Source organism: Dunckerocampus dactyliophorus, chromosome 4, assembly GCF_027744805.1.
Source record: "Dunckerocampus dactyliophorus isolate RoL2022-P2 chromosome 4, RoL_Ddac_1.1, whole genome shotgun sequence".
NCBI classification, from domain to species: Eukaryota; Metazoa; Chordata; class Actinopteri; order Syngnathiformes; family Syngnathidae; genus Dunckerocampus; species Dunckerocampus dactyliophorus.
In genome coordinates, this window is record NC_072822.1 from 15276615 (window position 1) to 15293930 (window position 17316).

Consider the following 17316-nt stretch of genomic DNA (forward strand, 5'->3'; position numbering starts at 1 on the left):
ACTCGACAGACCGCTTCAGACCCGTCATTGTTGCATCTGACTTCACGTCTTGTGAATGTGTGGCTGTGGCGCATTGACGTGCGTAACAACACCCACCTCCCTCAACTCTGCCACTGATTGCATGAGGAGTAAAGACTAACGCACACTGTTTGTGTAGTTTATGCATAAGTTATGCATAATGCACGCAATTCGTGGCAGAAAATGGTGCGCATTGGCACAAAATGCCAACTTATTAACACCTAAGTCAAGTACTGTGTACATCTAGTGTACGACATACAGTAGTACTCCCGTTACACGTTGTTCCCGCATGGGTATGCATTGTCATAATGGCATTATTTTGTCCCGCTGTGTCCTGTGTGTTGCCACGTTAAGCAGGCGTCAGCCCTAGCTTCATTAATTCCTTTATTTGAAAGGGACCTACAAGACATTCAACTGCAGAGAATAAGCTCTCATTGCAGAAAAGAAAAGGTGTCTTCAATCTCTCACAGCTGCTGTACTATTACTTCTCGGCGAAGACCAGGAGGGAATGCCGAAAGCCAAAGGCATAACCCAAACCAGAAAAAGGAAAGCATGGACAGTGTGGGTGAGTGAATGGCTGACTAGAAGATATCACTTTGGCATTATGATCAGTTATTATAACTGATTAGATCTAGGAAGCCACAAAAATGACTTGAGAATTCCCCCCAACTTGTTCCAAGAGGTGGTGGAAAAGTTAACCCATTCATGAGAATGTCACACGCTTTGATTCGCACCGCCCGCATTGTTTGCACATAGGTTGCTTTGCGTTCACAACTACTTCATGCAAGCAGGACAAGCATTATGTGCCAAAAATTTGGAACATTTCAAAATGTTCTTTGCGCACCACACAGTTTACACATAATAAACACCAGTTTATGACAAATTTACTCATTGGCACACAAAATTGCGTACCAATGGACAAAAATAGTGTCAAGTTGGTTAGCAGCGCCGTTATTTTTAACACCGTTATTCAACACTAGTCAGTAAATGCCTTACTCTGTCTGCATTCATTACACTGCCATTTTTAAAATACCTTTTGCTCCTTTTTAGCATCGGCTTGGATGGTAACTGGCCGTGTTCAGGAGCGAAACACCCTGTACCAATTAGCACCCCTAAGATCTCACCCCTCGTTCAGTGGCACAATTCCCAGAACTGGGATCTCCCCGAGGTGGAAGATTTCTCATCTGGCACGGTAGAATTCAATTCTGCCTATGTCTACAACATTAGTATGCACATCTGGTTATCTTCTCTTACATTGGAGTAAAAAGATGAAAAATAGATTGGCCCTGTTTCCTTTCATCATTCTCCATGCACCGGGAAGTGGTCTAAAAACAAACATTAAAGGAGTTAATTCTAGTTATCTTTGTAGAGGCACAATTGTTGCTCTTGTACAAGTATTAGCGCTTACTAGATTGTGCAGGTGTGCCTAATGAAGTGTCCAGCGAGTGATTATGGAGGCTGGCAGTTTAGTGGTGGTGATGTCATGGAAATAAAAGTGAAGTTTTTGAAAACCTGTACACATACTGCAAAAGACAAGAGTCCCCCAGATGAATGTTTCATCGTGTGTCTTGCTTCATTCTGTCATCATCATCATTGCTTGGTCAAACCGAAAGGGGGAAGGTAATAGAGGGTGCAAGGTCAGATTGCAACTGCTGGGCTGCAAATACTCTTAAGGCAACCATCCTTAGCCCCATTCTGTCTCCATTTGACACACAAATGGGGGCCCTGTCCACATGGGAACGTTCTTGGGATTTTTTTTTTTTTCAGTGGGTTTCAAAAAAGGTTGTGTCCGCACTGTGCCGGGTTAATAAATAGTTGCATCCAGACAAGACCGGATCACTGGGTGAAGACTTGCGGCAAAACGGAATTACTTCTACGACTCCTTTTGGAGAATAAGCCAACAAAATATCAGGAGAATGTCGACCAGGGTGAGCCATGTCCGTTGAAATATTCAGAGATTGTGTTGGCTTGTCATCAAAGCTTCACTTCTGGTCATGTGACGGCGGGGTGGTGACGGGTCTGTGATGTCATCATTTCTGTAAAACAGCGGTTCGGCCGTCTATGCAGAAATGACAACCCGGCGTTTTCAGATGTTCCCACTCTGGAAGCTGTTATAGAGATACCATTTCAGGTCACCCAGAATGCCGTTTCCATGTAGATGAAAGGCTGAAACGAAAAAATACTTTGCTGTTTCAACCTGAAAATGTTTCCATGTGGATAGCCCCGTAATATCGCTAGCAATTCTCTGACAAAAGGCTGATCAGAGTTTCTTATTTCTTCTTACTTCTTCCAACTCTTTTTCTCGCCCACACTCCCATCAGACTGAAGCTCACATACACACACACACACGCACACACACACACACACACTGACATACATGATAAGTTGTCTACACCTGCCATGGCAGCCAAACAATGAGCTCCACTGACATTCATGTGTATCATATTTATCTCCCAGCAGACTAAACGCTGCTGCCGTGCTATCTGGAAGCCCTTTTATTCTCATTTTATCTGTGCCATGCATTTACATTTCAGGCCTTTGCCGCCCGTCCTATTCACACTCCCTGAATGTACAATAATTAGTATCTAGGCAACCAACAAAGGCTCCCAAATGGACACAGTCAAAGCTACCACTTTTATTGGAAGACCTGGAAGCACTTTACCCTAAAGCTACCCTTGTGCCGTGTTTAGAAATGGGTTATTAATGCATATGTCATGAAGTCTTTGTAAATCATCAAGTAACAGTAATAATGGACAATTTCACAGTAATTGAATTAAGGTACTGCGGAACCTCAGTTAGCGCCATTAATCCGTTCCAGAAGGCTCAAACCGAAACCTACTCAAACCGAATCAAATTTTCCCGTAAGAAATAATGTAACTACAATTAAACCGTTCCGGACACCCAAAATTTTACAAAACACTTTTTTTTATACCTTTACAATTATAGCTTTACATGCAGAAATAAAAAAAAAACGTTTTGGGATAAAAATACGTTGCGAACACAGTTGGACTCACACAGTGACAAGGTGTGTGCCCCGCTACACGCTAAATTTTTCAACACCAAAAATACGCCCAAACCGAGGTTCCCCTGTATTAAACCTAGTTACTTAATAATTCGCTACCATTGATATCTAGCAAAAGGGCAAGTGGAAGTAGTAAATGTGGGCTCATTCTTTCTCACTTTCAAATGTAATATGTTGCAGCAGGTACATTTTTTAAGTTTTTAAAAAGTAATATGGTGCAATAATTTTCGGATTCTAAAATTGAAAAATTCCTATTCTTTTCATATACGCATTCATTCATTGCTCTATAAGTTTACAAATAATTTAGTAAGGCTTAATAGGGGTGTCCTTATTAGAAAGTGGCTCCAAATACCCATACTGTGGTGATCCGAACATATGGACTCAGAAAGTGATAGAAAAAGAAACTAAAAAGGATCGGGGTGAGGTGGAAGCATCAATAATAGCTTTTAGTGATCATATTATTGAATAAACAATATATAACCAATTTTTAAAGCCTTAGTAAGTGTATCTATATCATAAAGAGGTAGCCAAAACAATGCATATGGTCAAGGTTAGGGTAACATATAAACTGAAGAGGAAGGAAGAAGAGACTCATCCTGGGGTGTGCAGCTGTGGGTGTAATGCAGCAGGCAGCGGCAGGTCAAATCTGGACTAGTTAAGACACATCTCCATATGAAAGAAGCCCTGTGCCACCCTCAACAACACTATGCATTTGTAATGCAGTTCAAACATTGGCCAGGGAATTCATCCACCTCTATGTATGCGAGCTTGTTTAAGCAGGTGCTCACAGGACAAATAGTAATCAATGTGAATCCAACCGGCCCTGTTTCCACCTGGCACACTGCGGCCCGGTTACAAAAGCACCATCCCTGAGGAGGAGGCATCGGATTTTTGGGGGGCACCTCATCAAGCCGTGTCGTGCAAGTAGCAGATGCAGCAGAGGTGAGATAACAAGGTGTCAAACCCTCCAATTACAGCAGCTAAACGAATGTTAAGCAGTGACATTGTGGCGGCTGAATTAACTTTTCACAGCATGCCATGTTCCCCGTCTGAATAATGAAAGAGATCATCTCCAGCAGTGCAAAATCCACTGTCATTTTATCCACCATCTCTGAGGTGAACTGTGAAGGCCGCACTGAAGCAGCAGATGATTGACAGCTGAGGCTAAAGCATGAATCATCTTATGTTTCAGTACATCCTGACAGATGACACCAAGGGGAAGGTTAGTTCACGTTAATGCTCTGTTTAGTTTGGAGATGTGCATGCGTATGTGTGTGAGTGGGTGTATAGAATTGTGACAGTGTGATCTGGAATGATGACTTCATGCACGGCACCAACAAATGTACTCTGTTTGTTTTTTTTTGGTCACTCACTTACAAAAGTTAGTCATATCAGGTCCTAGTGTTTTGTTGTCTTTTTCAATAATGATACAATATCATAATTATTAGATGCTATTGAAGTGTAGACAATTACAGACATTTTTACTATTTGGACAATTGAGGTTTATTGGCACGGTGCTGAACGTAGGCCTGCTAAGGTGCTTGTCGATATTGATTGATGTGAATTGGTGAATTTCTATTGAGCTACACTATGCTCACATTCATAGAAATACTACAAAACTGATGGGATGAATGGATAATGACCACAAATCAACACAAATGGCAAAGGCAAATAAATTGAAGATTCTTCAGTGGTGGCCTGATAAAATCAAGTCAAATCTTGATTGTTTCATTTCAAATCCATTCCAAATGCTTCTCAACCAAACTTGAACTGCAAGTGAAAAATATTTTTTAAGTGCATAAGTTTTCAACAGCACATACAACCACCACAGCTACTTACTTCAAGCTTCAGAAATGTAACTTTCTCTAGGGGTCATTCATTGGTTCAACTCCAAAGTCATTTGCATAGTGCATTTACGTTTCAGAGGTTCATGCATTTTCAGTAGAAATAAGTATTAAACACCACCGCTGCTTTCACTGGAGGCCCAGTCCCACTTGTCAGGGTGAATAACATTTACAGCAGCGCATTATGTATAATTCACACAAGTGACTGTGTGCGCACAAAGTAGGACAAATTGTAACTGCACACGGTGACAAAAAAGAGAAATGACACAATAATGTCTTCTCTGCAAAATGCGTAAGCCGTAATAGAATCATCTGCTAAAGACATTAAGTAAACATTTGACTGTCACAAGGTAGCTGATAAAGTAAATGCTACATATTAATGCGTGTTTGAGGCAGTGTGATCATCAGCAGGGAGCTGTCATGGTCCTCCAGGATGTAGACATACATACACACAGGCAGTCTTTTACTTGATACGCTTTTACATTTTTATGTACTTAAATAGATCTGTCAAAACAACAGCGCACTACTGACTACTAAATCCAGTTACCTTCCAGCCACAAAGGAAATGACCTCCACCGGGTCGTATGCAAATGTGGTGTGCGTGTGTGTGCGTGCGCGTGTGTTCAAACGATGGGACACAACATCTTATGAATTTAGCAATGTGAGGAACAACCAGAAAAAGGAGAAGAGGAAATGGACACATTCTCTCATGTCTTAAATATATGCAATAGTAATTGAGATAACAAAGCAAAAATTACAGCATCTTCCCAATTAAAAAGCTACGAAAGAGCCAATTTATTTCTTAGTTAATTTGATTAATTTCCTTATTTTCTTCTACCAGCTCAGACATCTAACTGTTCCGGCTGATGTAGAGTAATATGAAAAGTTCACATTTTAGGCCGGTGCGACAAATATGAAATAATGACATTTTAATTGCTGTGATTTAGCACAGGTGGAGTAGGTACGGCAGTCTAAATGCTGTTAAATTAAGATTTATTATATCAGCGTCTCTACCAATTAATATGTTTTATGTTTAATTAAAGCCACAAAATGTACTAATATCAAAATAACAGCTTCAAAAATGAATCTTGGCTTGTAATGACTAGAATAGTGTCTCTGATGTTGCCATGGTGATCCCAAATCATCTAATTGAGTGTGGCACAGTAACATAATAGGGCTGGGGCCTCTCCTACTCCATGACAAATTTTTACAGCATATTTTGTGGCGTGGCCACATTGGATTAAAAAAATTTGGCACGGGGGGCCGAGCTATATAAGTATAGACATATACTTGTAGTATATAATTTAACACCTGTAATTGTAACAGTCCACCTGGAATTATTTCTCTTATTTAAGATGTAAAGTGTTATACAATCTGTTGTATGTGGTTGGATCCCGTTTTTCAGAAGCACATCTGCAGGTTTCTTTGCATGACCGCATGCTAAAAACATTATGACAGACCACCTCGAAAAACTGAATTAAATTTGAGAGGTTTTTTACAGAATAAGACACTCGGAATTTACATGAATAAAGCGTGTGGGATTCATCATAAAATGTAAAATATTGAATATCCAGAGTATGTGAGCATCCTTTCTTCTTTACTTTACTACCACAGACGACCTCGTCAACAGGTTAAAAAGCGACAAACATGGCAAAACACAAACAAATGGTAAAAAACCCTTAAAATATAAAATACCATTTTTACACAGAACATTGTCATAGGAAGCTTGATTGTCTGACCCTCTCTGTCATACGGGTTTGAGCTGCTCTGTACACAGTCTCGTCTTAATGGAGCTGCTGTGACAAAGTCACTATGATTACTGTAATTAACTCGTATATCACTAAAAACCTCGCACTTTCGAAACCATTTGAATAATTTGGAAATGCTTAAAGTGTTACGGTGCGTGCGATGTGGACCACAGAATTCAGAGGCAGATGGAGCAATTTAGAGTCTTTAATTGACAGGGTTAAAAGGGGGGGTTAAGTTAAGTTAAAAAAAAAGGACAACTAAGGGCGCTGGCGGCAGCAGCTGGCTGCACACCAGGAAAAAAGGGTAACGATACAAAAAACCTTCCGGCAAAGAGGTCAGGGAGACCTGGGCTATACCAAGCCGTGGAGACGCCGGCTCAGATGTGCAGGAGATGCCAGAGAGCGATGAGGGAGATGGCAAGAGTGAAGACGAGCCGTGTAGTGTAGGATTGCAGCTTGAATGATTAGCGAGGAACTGGCCTCTCCCAGCTGCCCCTACTCAGCCTAACTAGTAAGCGACCCCGATCAGGAACAAAATCAATTTTGACATCACTGAAGTTATCTTAGCAGGAGTGACAAATATATTTTTCTTTATGTTTCTCAAGCTGCGGCACCTCCCCTGTTTTCTGGTAGCTCTCAGAGGACCAACCAGGGCACTTCTGGTGTTGTGTCAACATTAGCGTTGGCATTGTTGCCACCACGCTCTAAAATGATCTGACAATATCTATTATTTGAAGACATGATTTTATAATAATTTCAAATAAAGTTGTTTTAGTGTTGAGAAGCTAAAAAAAAAACTTCTGTGGCTTCAAGGACCCCAAGAGGCGAATGCTGGAAAGCTGATTAACATTTCCGAAAATGTACTTTTTTTCACACAATGACATGTACTGTGTGAAGCCTCTCGCCACCTCAGTACCACCAACAAAAAGACAGCATCCCAGTGTATTTGTGCAGGTGCCGCTTACAGCTCATCACACAGAATTAACACATTCAGTCCTACACAGAGCTAATTATTCACATAACATTCATGCATGGATAGCCTGATACATCCAGACATCAGACCTCAGCAGCTATTTCCTGTAAGTGCTACTCGTCTCCCTAAATCACCTCATCTGACGCTGAAATAATTTTCAGCGTCAGATGAGCGTGTGGCACATCCGATCAAATTGTAATGTGTCAAACAAGAAGGGGAAACCATAGCTGATATTTGCACCACTCAGAAAACCACCACAGAGTTAGGAGCTCCAGACTCCAGACGTCTGTCTCATTAAGATGATACTCTGTTATGCTGCTTGACTCTGCCAGAGGGATCTGGTGAAGAACTCCTCTTCTCCACTCTTATTGGTTGGCCTCTAGGTGACCTGGACCAGATGGGAGACTTGAGATGTTAGACTGGGTGAATGCACTGTGACTGGTTAAAGGAACCGTGTTTACAAAGAACTTTTACGCCATGGCTGGAAAGTGGGTCAAGTGTGTCTCTCTCATGGTCATGGTTTCTTGCATATTTTCAGTGTGTTCAGGTGGATCAGCCTCTACAAGCCGTCTTCACAAAATACAACAAAACGAGTTTTACAGCAAGTAGTTTTATTCCCAAGAAGCAGTGTCTGGTCAATTTCAAATGCAGGCAGGAAGCTCTCAAGTGTCTCTGCACAGCCGGAAGCCATCAGTAAATCACAACAGAGAATAGATCAGCAAGGATCTGACAACACAGACACAGATGTCAAATAGAGAGAGGGGGGTGGTAGTTAATGGCATCAATAAGTCATTACAAACAACATCATTATCAGTGCCAATATGAGCAATGAGATGTGAGTGGGTGTATGTGAATGATAGGCTGAGCAGATTTCTGGAATAAAGCCGGAAAGGCAAACCTTCATATCCAAGGTTGTGTTTACTCTCTCCAGGAAACATGTAAACCAGGTGATTTATGAGCTAATTCCTTATCAATAAATTCTGGGAAATGAGGCGAAAACATTCTATTACAAAATTTGAGGTGCTATGTCTCGACACACTCACAAGATAAACTCTGAGTAAGGATAATTTTGGTTCAAATTAGCCTGATCCATGTGATGTGAGTGAAGCCACCTTGACATGCCTCAATGTCCGCAATTCGGCGTGGCAATGCGGTACGCCTGAAAGTGTTAAGGCTAGTTTGCACACTGTTTGCGTTCTGTTTACACATCAGTTATGCACTTGGCACACAATTTGTAGCGAAAATGGTGCACATCGGCACAAAACGTCATGCTACCACGCAACTTATTTACACCTAAGTCGAATAGTGTTTATGTTTAGTGTACGACATAGTACGTATGACACGCACTGTTCCCACATGAGCATGCATTTTCACTACCGCTTCCCGCAGTCGTGACCTCATTTGGTCCCACTTTGTCCCGCGTGACGCTACGCTATAGCAGGCATTTCCTTTAGCTTCGTTAATTCCTGTACAGTATTTGCAAGGGACCGACAAGATGGTGGACTCCAGAGCAGAAGCTCTCTGACAATGTGCCCATATAATCTCGCTGCTGCAGGACTACTGTGGAAGGAGATGGAGGCGAAATATCCCTCTCTGAAAACTTCCAACTGTCATTCTGTCTTGGTTTCTTGCCTGGGCTCTTCTTCAAGTCCAGACACTGCTGGCCTTGCTCTCGCTCTGGTTGTCCTCTTGGGAGGCATCTTGTAGCAGTATTGTTTTCTATCGACTTGGGAAATGCTGGGACTAGGCACGGTTTTACACACTGCCGAGTGCATAAAATCAATGCGCATAGCACCGGAAAGTGACACCCTTTGATATGAACGTATCTGCGTTTTTTGTGAATAGGTTGCGCAATGTTCACAACTACTTCACGCAAGCGGCACAAAGATAATGCCAGCCATACATTTTGCAGCCCTGCACAGTTTACACATACTTAACATCAGTTCATGACAAATTTACTCATTGACATACAAAACTGCATAACTTTGCGGGGACAAAATTTGAGTACGTGTCAAGGTGGCTTGAGTGGTGATTAATTATCCTCTATTACTGCTTGTCAAAGGGCAGGTGTTTTAAGCCAGTCATTAGATGAAATTATTGTTGATGTTTTCTCCACAACACACACTGTTTGTTTTTTTTTTATCACTATTTCCTGTAAGCACTGACAGGTTAGTCGCCATCAGCTAACACTGACTTGGACTACTGCCACCATATGGAGAGTAATTACCTCCCACAGGTGGCAAAACAAACATGGAAGCCTGGGTGCCCAGTGCAGCTCACCATTGCTTCCATCAATTTTCTTCCTCTGATCAGACGTCAGGGTCACTGCCAATCTCCTCAAATTCTACCCGGGGGACACAGGGGCATTCCCACGCCTCCAGCGTCAAGTCCTGATTGATCATGAACGAAACAGTCACCAAGGAGGCATCCACAGTAGATGGAGAAGTAGCAGCTCTCCTTTGAGTCCCTCCCTAATCATCCAGCTTCTCAAGTCCATAGACATGTGTAAAGGTGAGCCCACCCTTTGGACAAAAGTCAGAGATCTTGTCTTTTCTTACCTTTTTCAAGTCCACAAAGCACATGTGAACAGGTTGCACAAACTCCCCATGCACCTAGTAAGAATACAGAGCTGCTCCGGTGCTCTATACCTCATATACCTATACCTGGCTATTGGTGGAACATTTGGGGAAGAGCCTGGAGTTGCTGCATGTAAGTGTGAACTACTGCAATGACAACTCAGCTGATACGTACATGCAGCCGTGAATGAATCCTCGTAGAATTCAAGTATGTTGAGCCGTCACTGGAAAGCTCTTAAAACATTTATATTCACCGATGGAGAACGTCTGAACCTGAAGGCGATGGCACTGAGGAACGTGAGGAGGAATGAAGCTACACTGCACTGACTTTTAAAGGAACGGAACTGAATTCAGTACCTCAACATTTGTTGGGTGGAAGGGTTTTGGAACATTTGGTTCCACCAATAGCCAGACTCTCCACTTAAGTACCCTAGTAAAATATCCATGAACACATAAAAGGACTCCAATACTTAGGTTCATCAATGGTGAGTGGAGAGGGCTCAGTCATGTACTGATGTGTTGTGTTGCTTAAGCTTATATGTCTCCTCACTGCTTAAATAGAATCGCTGTGGATAAAGCCATACTGTAATCAGCTAACGCCATCTCCTCGTCTGTCTACGAGCACTCATCTGAAAACCTGACGAACCTTTCATCCAGTCATACATCTGTGTAAGCATTCATGAAATCACTCCTTCATACTAGGAATTGAGCTGCTCTCCCCTGGGCAAGGCTCAGCTTCCTCCTACAGAGTGCAGACATTTTTGATGCTAGCCTTCCGCCCCACTTCTCTGGATCTCCTGAACACACACACCGTGCAATATAGTGCAGACTGTTGTCACCTGAATTTTGTAAGATTCTGCACAAGAAAGAACACATTAGAGTGCAGTCCTGTGCAAAGGCTGACCACCTGTATTCTGTAAGTGGCAATAATGTCCAATGCCTTCTGTGGGTTAGAGTTTGCAGTTTTGACAAATTACAGTAGTACTCCTCGTCCAATGTCTGCCTGCCTTATTTCGTTTAACAATAATCTTGTGCAAGGCAATGCTGTTGCACACCAACCCTGTAGGCATAGATCTATCGGTTCTATCTGGTCGGTCGCAACATAAATTGGCCCTAATGCAAGTGGACTGAATAAAAAATAATATCGCAACCTTACACTTTCACACTTCCCCACATGGCGGGGCAATGATAAATTATTAACTCTTTGCCGCCAAGGCCAGAATGTAATGGATTCTTCCTTGGTCATTGCCACAGTTAGGGTGTACTCACACTACCTGCCACGTTTAATTGCACTTGTACTGGTCTGGCACTATTGGAAGAGGTGGGCACAACTGGGCATGCATGATAGTTATGAGACATGATGATAGGCTACATTGCACATGTGCATGCATGCTCATGCAAAAGATAGGAAAGTAGTATAGATTATATTATCTATACTACTATTATTATTACTAGTAGTATTATATTATCCTAGTGTCCTAGTGCACCCTAAGGCTAATACCTGTAATGTAAAGATATACAAAAATTGCACAGGGGAAAACATATCTCCTGCCTCATGCTTTGCTCTTGTTAATGTGATTGGTAGATGGATTTACTAATTAAGAGTTACTGTTTATGATCAGTAAATGAAAATGCATCAAAATGAGAAAATATGCTATTTACAGATTAAAAATTTTACACACTAGTTTCTGCTTTCCGACCTCACGTTAACCATATTATTCTCAGTCAATCCAGCAAAGTCTCTTATCTCTGTCAGTCTCCCCTCTTCTTATGTTTCTTCATCACCCTTCCACTTCCTGCTCAATCCCACCCACCTCCACCCCACCCCCTTTGCTTTTCTTTTACTTTATCAATTCTCATTTTCTAACATTAGTGTCAGGCTGCCCTGTAGCCCCATAGGTGACTGTGTCTGCCTGCACTTTGTGTGTGACACACGGCAGCGTTCGAAGGAAAAGTCAGCTGTGATCAGCACAGATGGAAGGACACCTGCTCTGTAATGTAATTCCCAAATCCTTCCTTTCTCTTTCATGGCCTAATAGAAGCTCACACGCACGTTCACACACGCGCACCCCGCCCCCCCCTCCCACATACACACACACACACACACACAAATATATGCATTCACTTCAGAAGCAAACGTGGGCATAACATGAAGGGACATCCTCCTCCTCCCATGATCTACTATGAGGCAGGGTGATGGATGGAATGAGGAGAAGTCGGCCAGAGATAAAACGGCGATACAGAGCCATGGAGACGGGTCCAAATGGGGGCAGAGGGGAGTCAGCTACAGAGGGAAAGAGAGCTACACAAAGAGTGGTTCACATCACTCAATTCCTGAGTGAAACTAGATGTGATAAATCCAGCTGAGCAGCCTTATCTGTGTTCAAACGTGTGTCTGCCTAAGATGAGTTTGTGTCCTGTAAGCGTACATTTTGGTTTGGATGCAGAGGTGTGACTTTCGGTAAACTGGCACAGGCTACTAAGATTCAGTACAAGGGATTACCGTTAATTCAAAAGTCAGCCTTTCCGAAATATAATAATGCTTAGTTTTAACACTGACACTGTCAGAGAGGTATTCATTCAAATATATGTTTATTTTTGTGATTGTAGATTGAAATGGTGTAGAACAGCACAGCATCAAACTGAGAAGCATTATAGATCACATACCTTATCAGAAAAAGAAAAACAATTGATGTAAATTTGAAAAAATACATGGATCTGGTGGAACAAATGTATGAATTGATTGTGAACATGATCACTATTTGCGATGTGTGCACTTCCTTCCAATTGGAATTTTCTATCAGAGGCAAGTGGGGCAATGCCTCACCAGATCCAACATCAAGCTTTTAGTTGTGTGTTTCATAATGAATCTCACAGCCTGCGGCACTTTGTAGGACAAAAATTAAACGCAAAAAACAGCATGTAATGAGAAAAAGCTGAACAGTTAATACTAATAACTCATAACAACACAAAGCTTTGTCTAGAACTTCTTTTTAGCATTTTTACAAAATTAAAAATATGAAAGTTGGCAAGTCGCGCATCCTTTGATTTCTCCATATGTGGCTGTCGATAGAAAAATAGCAAGTAAGAATCCCATCAGGCAGTACAGCGTACTGTGGTTTTCTTGGTATGTGGTTGGTGCGTTATCTATTTTTCATACAAAAAACGCCACAGGTTAATTTGCTTACTACAAAGCATGAGGAAGACCATGAGCTGAATTTGCAAACAATATTCATTTAATTCTCTGAACAGCCTGGCAGACAAGGACGGCAAGGCCATTAGCGGTGGTTTAAATTAGGTTTCTGGCACCATGCATGGCATTGTGGGAAAGCTATAGACACACTCCGGGACAGAATGAACAAGTAACATACACAGATACTCACAATTACACTACTTCCATTTATTCACTCACTGGGCAGATTCAAGACAACATAGCCTACAGGTGTCATTAACATTTCAAACATGGAACAATATACACACACGCTTTCATGCTGTGGAAACTGCAAATTCTCCCAACTGCACATGGAAAAGACTGCTTTCTGTTCGATTACAACCAACATTTTGAGGGTTGAGGGTATGAGGGTTCGGAGGTGCAGTTAAGCAGAAGCGATTTCATAAAAACATACAGATGGTATCAATTAACATTTTCAGCTCTCATCATCTTTTCTGACCGTGTGGAATACACTGTCGAACCATGAAACCAGTCTGCTTTTATAACATCCAAATCAATTATTTCGGTCAAGTAACGTGTAAATACTGTGTGTGTGTCTATCACACCACACCAGGAGGTGTATGTACAGGGAATACGAGGTAATCATTCACATCATGCCTACTACAGTATTAGGGTCACATCAATGTGATCTCAGCTTTGACAAGCACTCTTGCCTTGAATATACCCACGTGGACACACACACAAATACATACAGCATCTTTTTTTAAGATGTGTTTACATCCCTCCACTTTGCATGCTCGCCCAGCAGCATGCACAACCACATACTGTGAATATTTACTGAAAACCACCCTGACACAGAGTGGCCTCTGTGCAGTCTACATCCAAAGTGAGATGATTTTCCAGGTGGGTGGTTGATCATTTGTATGCTTCTTATACTGTCCACCTTGTGCTATGAAAGTATACACTCACCACCAGAGGCGTGCTCAACATACTCAACAAGCACTGCAATTTTATACAACTTTTTTTTTCTTGAGCATTGTACGTGAGCATTCTCCCAATCAGTGACTGGAGAGTGCAAAATTATTATGCAACTAACTTATGTGATTATTTGCTAAGGTCAGAATAATACACAACATAGCCACCCTTCTTTTCAATAACAGCCATCAGTCTTCCATCTGCAGATACTGTCACTTTCTTCATCTGTTGATCATCAACATTTTTCTTCATGGTAAATTTCCTGTTTAAGAGGTGGGAATAAATTCTCAATAGGTTTTAGGTCCGTTAAGGGAACCATGCCATTGTTGTTTCATCATCAAGGCCTGCAAGATGAAAGATGAAAGACAGAGCCAGCCATGAAGTGGAATACTGTACCGTACTTCCATGCATGCACATGCATTGTGTTGGATAAAAATCATGGTGTTCTTGAAAGATGCCCTTTGGATGCACCAGTCCACTTGAAAAAGTCCAACTAGCTCATCTTTAATAACAACAACCCATTCCAGTACCCCACCACCACCTTGCTGGCATCTGAAGAGACGTTTTGTAGAGCTGTGTGCCTATTACTGATCCATCCACAGGCCCGTCCATCTGCTCCATCAAGAGTCATTCACATTTACATTCACATCCGTTTTCAGATATTTCCTGTCCCAGTCTCAACATTTCAAGTGTCTTGTTCATTGGTCGTGGGCTTTCAGCAGTCCTTGTCTTGACCATGTCTCTGAGCACTGAACACCTTGTACTTCTGGACACTCCAGGTAGGTTGCAATTGTGGAATATGATAGCACTGGAGGATAATGGCTTCCTGGTAGCTTCACTGGTAGCATCTTTTTCCCCCCCAACACATTTCTTGCGACACTGTTGAGTATTTGCAACAAAACCCTTGATGGTTCTGTAATTACATCACTGTATCCTAACAGTTTCAAGAGTGACGCATCCTTCCTACAGATGTTTTACACGTTTTTACTTTTCTGAGTCAGTTAAATGTCTTTTAAATGGTACTTACCAGACGGAAGAAACGGATGTACTAGAGGAGTCCATCAAATATTTTAATGAGGGTATGACTAATTGTATTGTTTTGCACTTCTCGGTTAACAACATTAAGCGGAAAAGGAATGTACCAACTCCACGGAGATGATTGGTCCAAAAGTTATCATTTCCTGTAACTCTGGGATTTGGTACATTCCCCGTCCGGGCGGTGTAATTGTTATTTGCTTTGCTTTTTGTTAACGTGTTTTGCACTTCTCGGCCACCATACTTGTCCCGATACTTTTTCACTTTCGATCCGTTTCCAATATTGCAGGCTTGAATAACAGCCGATACCGAAATCGATCCGATATCAGCACTGATGATACATACAGTACTTTTATTACTTGTTTAGTAGCGTGGAATGTTAGAAAAGACTTGATTAAATGATATTACTAAAACAGAGAATAATAGTCCCAAACAGTAGGAAAAACAGACGAAAACTGCCCCGTTTACTTCTTCATGCATCTGGTGTATAGTTTTATCGACAATAGGTGTACTGTAGCAAGGCTCAACATGCTCAATGCAGCGTTTAAACCCAACATTGATTCACCCTAAGAGCCACAGACAAAAGCTGGCTCTTTTTTGTTACAGCCAATGACTTTTTGCCGTCCCGTGGGACTTTCTCACACTTTGTCAAACAGCGGTGGATGTTTCAGGAAGCCACGGTGTTGTGAAAATCCTTCTTCAATTGTGTGATGAGGGAAACTTTTTGACAAGTTTTGCACTGAGTTGCAACATCTTTTTCGGACTTTAAGAAAAAACACAGCCACAAAGCTGGCATCCCTAGCTCACGCTGTTCTTGTTGTGATCAAGTGGGTTCTGCATGTTGAATAGTGCTGCTGCTGGATAGAAGTGCCGGTGATGAGTCTGGAATGGACTTCTTGTATCGGAGAGCCAATATCGGAAATTTTAGATGGAGGCCACTATAATCCACTCCTGTTTTTTAGCTGATATTGGACCAATATGTGATAGGGACACCCCTACATGTCAGTATTGCAAACAGCTGTAACATCTACCATACAACACATACTTAAACTCCAGGGATGCTTGGTATTTCAGTGCCATAGCTTTCCAACTTAGCAGCACATCTATTACAGAGGCAAAATATTATCTGTTGAAGTCATATTTCTATGATGGAGCTAGTAGACAACTTGTAAAATGATTCCTCACATCAATAGCTCCATTTAACACACATCACTTGTTGTTATTATGGATTGTTTATGCCTAATTTATCAATCTTACACATTTACATGAAGTTGCGCTCAACACTGGATACTTTATTCGGTAGTCCAGCATGACTTAGTGAGCTCCATTATGCTGTATCAAAATTATGCCTTACAAAGATAATAAAGCTCAGATTTGACACATTTAACACTTTGGTATGAATTTAATGATTTAATCTTATATTGAGATGTTTTCTATCATATATACCTGTATAGCTAAACAACATAGTCACAATATTAGTAATCATCCTACAGAAATAGCCAGCCAGGAGGATGAACAGTCGTACAAGTCTCTCTATAAGCAGGAGAATGAACCGATGAGAAAGCAGGACTGATGGAAGGTGATTTACTCTCCTGACATTTTTAACCAAATTACCCAGGATCCCTTGCGGTGCGATTACTGTGACACAGAGTCTCGGTGCATGAGTGTATCGTTTCTCTTCTCTCCGTGCTCACACTGCTCACACAGAAAGATGTGGACTCAGTAAGTATGATATAAAACAAAGAAGACTGAATTTTTTTTCCCAGCCTTTCTATGGTGTTATGCTGTTCTTCTCAGGATCTGTTACCATACTTATTGAACTGCAGGGGAGCCTTAAATGAACATGCTGTGTCTGCTGTTGTTCGTAGTATTCACCAATTTGCCATCTTCTATGCCGCATATCTTCACTAGGGTCGTGGGTATGCTGGAGCCTATCCCAGCTGAGGCGGAGTA